An 8953-nucleotide genomic window follows, 5' to 3' on the forward strand; every position below is an offset into this window, starting at 1 on the left:
GGGATCCAGCCCCGGCCCGAGCCAAGTTTCGTTTCTTCTCCCGCCTTTGTCCCGGTTTCGGTCTCTGCAGGACCCTCGGGGCAGGGTGGGGGGCCCCACAATCCCCCCCCAGAGCCCCCGGGCCGGGCTGGGGGCGGGACAGTGCCCTGGGGTGGGTCCTGCTGCTCCTCAGCCGGGAATTCCAGCGGCTGGGAAGGTTCAGGGACAAACCCTTTGTGGGTCGGGCTGGAACGGGCTGGACGGGGCTCGGGGCAGCCGGGGCTTGGGGGAGGTGTCCCCGGGGTCCTTAGGTGGGATTTGAGGGGGGGTTGGCTCGGAAGGGACCTTAAATCCCACCCAGTCTCACCCCCTGCCATGGGCAGGGACACCTTCCACTGTCCCAGGTTACTCCAACCTGGCCTGGGACACTTCCAGGGATCCAGGGGCAGCCACAGCTCCTCTGGGCAACCTGGGACAGGGCCTGCCCACCCTCCCAGCCAGGAATCCCTTCCCAAAATCCCTCCTAATCCTGCCCTCTGGCAGCTTCAAAATCACCTGTTGGCCCAGGAAGGAGTAGGAGGAGGGGACCCTCGTGGGGTGGGACCCTCCAGCCTCCCCCACATCCCAGCACAGAGAGAAATGGGGCCCAGGGGGTGGTGGGATCCCCTTCCCCCGGGATAAGGGCAGGGTTTAACCCCCCCCTGGAGGTGTCTGAGCAACTCCCTCGAGCCTGGAAGGAGGCAGGGGGGGCTCAGCCCACGGGGATGTTCCACCTCTGCACCCCCCACCCCCCGTGAGGGGCTGCTGCCCCCCCTGCCATCCCAGTGCCACCCCCCACAGCATCACCCGGGGGTCTCATCCCACCCCACGGGGTGACCCCCCCTCCCTGTGCCCGGCATTCCCAGCCTGGCCCTTCCCTGGGAGCAGGGCTGTTACCTGGGGGTGCCTCTGGCCCTGCCAGCTCCGGGGGTGGCCCTGGGCCGGTGCTGTCCCTGCCCTGGGGACAGCTCTTTATCTACTGGGGGGGGTGAGGAGCCCCAAACCACAGCACTTCCCTGTTCAGGGCCCCGTCCCTGCCCCTGCTTTTGGGAAGTGGTGACACGGGCAGCTCCCTCCTGCCTGTCCCTGCCGGTGGGCGCTTTTGGGGTGGCCCCCACGGCAGGTTCTGCAGCCCCCCAGGGGGGAGGGCTCTGGGTTTGGGGTCCTGCCGGGCCCCTGGGCTGCTCTGGCTGGGGCAGAGTTCCCTTTGCTCCCAGCACTGCTGTGGGGCTGCCTGGGGGTTGTGCTGGGTCAGGGCTGAGGATCCAGGGACAGTTTTGGGGTCACTGAGCAGTGTCTGCACCCAGCCAGGGTCTGCTCTGCCAGGGACAGGCTGCTCTGGGGACGGGGGGACACGGCGGGGACAGCCCAGCCCAGGGACACCCCGGGGCACGGGGGGTTGTACCCAGAGAGAGCTGGGAAAGGAGGAAGGGGGGGATGTTGGGGGTGTTGTTTGTCTCCCCAGGTCGCTGGTGCAGCCGGTGGGTCCCGGCTGGCCTGGCAGTGCCCAACACCTGCCCAAGGTGCTGCCAGGGCTGGAGCCCCTCTGACATGGAGCCAGGCTGGGAGAGCTGGGGGGGTTCCCCTGGAGAAGAGAAGGCTCCAGGGAGAGCTGAGAGCCCCTGGCAGGGCCTGAAGGGGCTCCAGGAGAGCTGGAGAGGGACTGGGGACAAGGGAGGGAGGGACAGCACACAGGGAATGGCTTCCCAGTGCCAGAGGGCAGGGATAGATGGGATACTGGGAAGGAATTCCTGGCTGGGAGGGTGGGCAGGCCCTGGCCCAGGTTGGGCAGAGAAGCTGTGGCTGCCCCTGGATCCCTGGAAGTGCCCAAGACTGGGTTGGAGCAACCTGGGATAGTGGGAGGTGTCCCTAAAGCAAGGAGAGGACTCTGCCAACCCTCCTGAAGGAATTCCCAGCTGGGCACCAAGGCTGTGCCAGAGGCTGCATCCAGCAGCTTCCCAGCCCTCCTGGGGCAGGATCCAGGTCCAGATCCAACCTCCCCCACAGCAGAGAGCCGGGGGGGTGGCACTGGGGGCACTGGGTGCAGCTGGCACGTGGGGACAGCTCGGGGTCAGCGCTCGACCTTGTGCCCCGGGAGTGTGGGAACGTGCCCTCGGGGACCTCGGGCCCTCCCCGGCCGTGCCAGGCCAGTGCTGAGTCAGCAGGGCAGCTCCACAGCCCCCTGTTCCCACCCTGTGTGTGCCCTGTCCCCATGCTCTATGTGCCCTGTCCCCACCCTGTGTGTGCCCTGTCCCCAATCTCTGTGTGTGCCCTGTCCCTAATTTATGTGTGCCCTGTCCCCAATCTGTGTGTGCCCTGTCCCCAATCTCTGTGTGTGCCCTGTCCCCAATTTATGTGTGCCCTGTCCCCACTCTGTGTGTGCCCTGTCCCCATGCTCTGTGTGCCCTGTCCCTGCCCTGTGTGTGCCCTGTCCCCACACTGTGTGTGCCCTGTCCCCACACTGTGTGTGCCCTGTCCCCAATCTGTGTGTGCCCTGTCCCCAATCTATGTGTGCCCTGTCCCCAATCTGTGTGCCCTGTCCCCACTCTGTGTGTGCCCTGTCCCCAATCTGTGTGCCCTGTCCCCACTCTGTGTGTGCCCTGTCCCCAATCTGTGTGCCCTGTCCCCACTCTGTGTGTGCCCTGTCCCCAATCTATGTGTGCCCTGTCCCCAATCTATGTGTGCCCTGTCCCCACCCTGTGTGTGCCCTGTCCCCATGCTGGCTGTGCCCTGTCCCCACACTCTGTGCCCTGTCCCCACACTCTGTGCCCTGTTCCCATGCTCTGTGTGCCCTGTTCCCATGCTCTGTGTGCCCTGTCCCTGCCCTGTGTGTGGGCAGTGGCAGTGCCCAGGGCACAGCCCTGTCCAGTTCCTCTTTCCATGCCCGGGGCACATCCCCAGGCTTGGGGAGCAGCTGCAAAGGGGAGCATGCCAGGGAAGCCAAAATGAATGAAAAATCAGGGAAATCAGGGAAAGTGAGCAAAGGGACAACCAAACCCAGGGGCTGCTCCTGGAGAGGGATGGGTGCTGTCCCACAGCCTGGGGGTCAGCCTCCTCCTGGGAATGAGCATCCTCCTGGGAATGAAGACTGTCCTGGGAACCTGTGTTCTCCTGGGGACCAGCATCCACTTGGGAATGAGCACCTTCCTGGAGACCAACATCCTCCTGGGAATGAGCATCTTCCCAGGAACCTGCATCCTCCTGGGAACGAGCATCCTGCTGGGAACCCGCCTCCTCAGTGGGACCAGCCCCCTCCCGGGGTCAGAGCTCCCCCCTTGCTCCGGGGGTCCCCCCCGTGTCTCCGAGCACCCCCCCGTGTCCAGCCCTCATTCCCAGGGCGGGTGGAGCTCAGTCCAAGGGGAGCAGCGGGAGCAGCTCATTCCGTGCCCAGGAGGAATGTGGGCTGGGCACGGGAGAGATAACCAGGAATTCCAGGTGGGGGCTGTCGGGAAGAGGGAAAAACAGTGATGGGAAGAGTGGGAATAAATCAGCCGTCCTGTCGTGGCTGGGGGCTGTGCCAGGGACCCCCCTCCTCAGCCCAAATCCAGACCCTCAGTGGGAACGGGGAGCAAAATTCCCAAGGGCAAAACCCTCCCGTGAAAGTGGAGGGAGCAGGAGGAGGAGGGGGAGGCAGCGCTGTGGGACAGGGCTGATCCCCCCGCGGCCCCCACAGCCCCCCCCGGCCCTTCCTGGGGTGAAAGGCTGAAGGAAAAGGGCAAATAAAGCAAATAAAGCAAACAGCGGGGACAGGGGGTGACACCGCGCCCGGCGGCACCGGCCCAGCGCCGCCACCTGAGTCAACACGAGCTGGTTTTCTTTGGCGGGGACGCTGGGAAGGACTGGAAGGGCTGGGGAGGGCTGGGAAGGGCTGGGAAGGGCTGGGAAGGGCTGGGAGGGCTGGGAAGGGCTGGGAAGGGCTGGGGAGGGCTGTCCCGGTCGGGGGGTGTCCGCGGAGTCCGACCCGGGGGCGCTCCTGGGATTCCCGGTTGCTGGGATGCTCCGGGGGCAGCGGGACACCCCCGGGACTGCCCTGGGAGTCAGAGAGATGTTGGGGACCCCCCGCACCCCCCCGACCTCTGCGACCCCACCGGCAGAGAGCACAGACCGCGGCACGGCCGGACCCCTCCGGCTGGAATGTGCGGGGTGCCGGGGGGGTGGTAGGGATTTAATTCCCCCAGCGCCGGGTCCCCCCCGCTGTCCCCCCCAGCCCCGGGAACGCGGCCCGGCCCGGGGCAGCGCCGGGGAGATCCCGGCTTTGGGGAGGGGAGTGAGGGCCCCGCTGTGCCTCCCCCACCTCCCCCCGGCTCCCCCCGACTCCTTCTGCTCCCTCCATCTCCCCCCAGCTCCTCCTGCTCCCCCCATCTCCCCCTGACTCCTCCTGTTCCCCATCTCCCCCGACTTCTCCTGCTCCCTCCATCTCCCCCCAGCTCCCTCCATCTCCCCCCAGCTCCTCCTGCTCCCCCCATCTCCCCCCAGCTCCTCCTGCTCCCCCCATCTCCCCCCGACTCCTCCTGCTCCCCCATCTCCCCCCGACTCCTTCTGCTCCCTCCATCTCCCCCCAACTCCTCCTGCTCCCCCATCTCCCCCCAACTCCTGCTCCCCTTGGCTCCCCTCGACTCCTTCTGCTCCCCCATCTCCCCCCAGCTCCCCCCAGCTCCCCCCAGCTCCTCCTGCTCCCCCATCTCCCCCTGACTCTTCCTGCTCCCCCATCTCCCCCTGACTCCTCCTGCTCCCCATTCCCCCCAGCTCCTCCTGCTCCCCCATCTCCCCTCATCTCCCCCCAGCTCCCCTGCAGCTGACAGGCAGAGCATCCCCCCCTGCTCAGCCCCCCCAAATCCGGGATGCAGCCCCTGGGGGTGTTGGGGCCGCCCCAAGTCCAGGGGTGGCCGAGCCCCCAGCTCCTCCTGAGTCCCTGGGGGTGTTCAGCCCCCCTGAAATGCAGGGGTGCACAAGCCCCCTCAAATCTGGGGAAGCACAAGTCCGACCCAACGCCCTGGGGGCATTTGGAACCCTCCAAATCGGGGGGTGCACGAGCCCTCAGCTCCTCCCGAGCACCCTGGGGATGTTTGGGCCCCCCAAATCCGGGGTGACACGAGCCCCCAGCTCCTGCCCAGCACTCTGGGGGCGTTTGGTCCCCCTTAAATCCAAGGGGGTGTGAGCCCCCAGCCCCTCCTGAACGCCCTGGGAGCGTTTGAGATCCTTCAGATCTAGGGGTACACGAGCCCCAGCTCCCCCTGGAGTATCCTGGGGGGGTTTAGACCCCCTGAATCCGGGGGTGCACAAACCCCAGCTCTGTCCCAGCGCCTGGGGGGGGGTTCAGTGCCACCGGTGCCCACAGCCGTGCCCGCAGGAGCTTCGGGCTGAGCTGTGCTCCACTCCAAGGAAACATTTTAGGTTGGGTTAACACGTCCCGGCGGGTCGGCTCCGCTCCCGCGAGCGGCAGCGGGGTGAGCTTTCAAGTGAAAAATCAGTTCCTAATGCACGAACCTGACTTTTACATTTGGGGAGCGGCCGAGCCGAGTCACCGATCCCGGACGCCTCATTAGCTCGGGAACGAGCCGGGCTCGAGCGGCCCCGGGGGAGGGACGGGCTCTGAATTATTGCTGCGACACGACCGGCGACACGGGCCGAGGTAATGGGAGATGACACGGCCCCGCTCCGGCTCCCCCCGCAGCGCTGCCCGGCCCCGGAGCGCCGCGGGGAGGGGGGGACACACCGGGCACTGCTGGGACATCCAGGGAGGGACATCCCGGCACTGCAGGGACGTGGGACATCCAGGGAGGGACATCCCGGCACTGCAGGGACCTGGGACATCCAGGGAGGGACATCCCGGGCACTGCAGGGATATGGGGCACCCAGGGAGGGACATCCCGGCACTGCAGGGACGTGGGACATCCAGGGAGGGACATCCCGGCACTGCAGGGACATCCAAGGAGGGACATCCCGGCACTGCAGGGACCTGGGACACCCAGGGAGGGACATCCCGGCACTGCTGGGACACCCAGGGAGGGACATCCCGGCACTGCAGGGACCTGGGACATCCGGGGAGGGACATCCCGGGCTCTGCAGGGATATGGGGCACCCAGGGAGGGACATCCCGGGCACTGCAGGGACATCCAGGGAGGGACATCCCGGCACTGCTGGGACATCCAGGGAGGGACATCCCGGGCACTGCAGGGACCTGGGACATCGCTCCCAACCCAGTGGGTCCAGACAAGACTGGACACTAAACCCAGCTCAGCCTAAATCTGCTTTTCCCACCCTGTCCCCGAGGGGTCCCCAATCCCTCCAGCCCTGTCCTGGCTCAGGATGATGTTCCTTCATCCCCCACCCAGAGCCACAACAGCCCCATCCTGGCCTGGGCTGATGTTCCCCCCTGCCAGAGCTGGCAGCAGGACAGGCTGTCCTGGCTTGGGCTGGGGCTCCATCCTGGAGCATCCTGTGTCCTGCCACACCTGGAGCCAGGACAGCCCTGTCCTTCCTCCGGATGATGCTCCATCCTCCTGGACCCAAAGCCATGACATTCCCACCCTTCCTCGGGGTAATGATCATCATCCCAGACCCGGAGGAACGACTGCCCCATCCTGGCTTGGCATGAAGCTCCATCCTCCCCCCCCCCCGGAGCCACAACATTCCCATCCTTCCTGAGGGTGATACTCCCCCATCCCAGAGCCACAACATTCCCGTCCTTCCTCGGGATGATGCTCCATCCTTGCTGGTGTGGCAGGGGCAGGGCCTGGCTCAGCAGCCCCATCCCACAGGCAGCCAGGCTGCCCCATGGGCTTCCTGAGGACATCCAGCAGCATTCCAGGAGCTCCTGAGCACCCCCAGGTCCCGTGCTGGGTGACAAAGGGACTTGGGAAGGTTGTGCTCTGGGATCCATGGCCTCACTCCATCCCCACGGGCAGGACCAGGCTCTTCCAAGCCCGGGGAGGGGCCGGATGGGACCCACCATTCCAGCATCCCGCAGGTCATGGAATGCTCGAGCACCAGGGGCTGAGAGCACTCGGATGCAGAGCTACCCTTGTTCCATCCTGACCGTGATCCCGAGGGGCCAAACCCTCAGTCCCCAACTCCTCCAGAGGCAGGAGCCATTCCCAGGCCCTGGAGCTGCCTGGCACCACCGGCACCACCGGAATTCCCCATGCTCAGGCCGGGATGGGCTGAGGGCATTTTCCTGGTGGAAAATCGTCTCACAGACCCAAGAGCTCGTCTCCTCCGGGGGTTGTGGTCGTGTCCACTCTTCCCATCCCCTTGGTGCCCACCTGGAGCTGCTCAGGATCTGTGGGATGGGCCCCTCAGTGCCGGGACATCCCGGTGCGGTGACACCGAGGGACAGGGCAGAGCAGGGTGAGAAACGGCTTTTCCCACCCACGGGAGGTTTGGGGAGGAACAACAACAGCAGCTGGGGATGGAAACATCCCAGTGTGGGGTTCCTGGCAGGGAAAAGGCCGTTCCTGCCAAAACTGCTGGCAGGGACGCAGCGGCTCAGAGCTCCCGGTGCTTGTGGGGGCGTTCAGGGAAAGCAGCCTCAGGAAAACAGCGTCAGGAAAGCAGCTTCCCGGGGAATGTTTAGGGCATCCTCCCCCCACCACGGTGCTCCCTGCAGGGTGTCCTCACCCCAACACTGCCCAGCCCCGGGGGGACACCCCAGGGCTGTCCCTGTGAGGGACACGGGGACATTTTCCCTCCTCAAATCCCCCTCCGGCGCTCGGAGCTGAACCGTCGGGGTCACGCTCCGCTGCCGGGGGGGGGTGTCCAGGACTCTCCCACCCCCTCCCACCCCCTGCCAGCAGTGCCCGGGCCCGGGATGCAGAGCCGGCAGCGCAGGACGTGTTTCCGAGCGCTCGGGGACGGCCGCTGTCAACTCGATGTCCCCGACACGGCTCTCGCTTCCAGCGGCGCCGGGTTCGGGGGTGGGGGCGGCGGCTCCATCCCGGCCCCGCCGGCCCGCTCCGTGTTCCCGGCCCGTGTTCCCCGCCCGTGTTCCCGCCGGCAGCCGCTCTGCGGCATCGTTTTGCATTTTGCTCACCCGTTTTCGCACTTTTCACGGTTTTCAGGACCTGAAACATCAGTTCTGGGAGCTGGAGGCCTCCGCGGGTGCCCGGGGTGCGGGAGGGGGGGGGAAGAGCCACTTTTGTTCAAAATCCTCAGTTTTCCTCGCCGGGATGCTGAGGGTGCCCAGTCCCGGTCCCCGGGACATCCTGAGGAATTCCCAGCACCCCAAAGGTGCCAGGCAGGGAGAGACACTTTCCCACCCTCCCCATCCCACCGTGTGATGGGATTGTCTGGATTTAAACGCCCAGATCATTGAAGGGGGGGTGGCAAAAATCCCCGTGAAAAACAAACAAGCTCCAGGTTGCAGGCCCCCAGTCCCGAGCTGGCCTGGCTCCTCCATCCCCACATCCCTGTGGCCACCTGCTCCCGGGGGCCAGGGAAGGAATGGGGTGCTGGGGACCCAGCCCAGAGCCTGGGGATGGCCTTGGTGACTCGGGGTCACCCCGTTGGGGGCTGTCACTGGAGGGAGGGGGAAGGGGAGGCCGGGGCACAGCTGGGCACAGCTGGGCACGGGGGGGGGTCACCCAGAACCCCAGAGCCAGCCCTGGGGACACCACAGAGTTCCCGAGGTAGAGCTGCTGCTCCCTCCGCCCCAGCCCGTGCCCCCCGTCCCATCCCCTCGGGGGGTTGTTTCCCTTTCCCGGAGAGCTCTGGCTGCCCCAGTACAGGGAACAGCCCGGCAGGACCCCCGGGGCAGCCCCCTGCCCTCCTAATGCCTCCCTGCTGCCTCCCCCCTTCAGCCCCCTCCTCCTCCTCCTCCTCCTCCTCCTGCAGGGGCCGCGGGTCGGGTCGGGGACACGGGGAGGACACGGGGGGACATGGAGGGAACACAGCTCTGGGGGGACACGGGGGGGACACAGTTCTGGGGGGACACGGC

The sequence above is a fragment of the Manacus candei genome, unplaced genomic scaffold (assembly GCF_025592945.1).
Source record: "Manacus candei isolate 608988 ecotype Guabito, Panama unplaced genomic scaffold, ASM2559294v1 h1tg000116l, whole genome shotgun sequence".
NCBI classification, from domain to species: Eukaryota; Metazoa; Chordata; class Aves; order Passeriformes; family Pipridae; genus Manacus; species Manacus candei.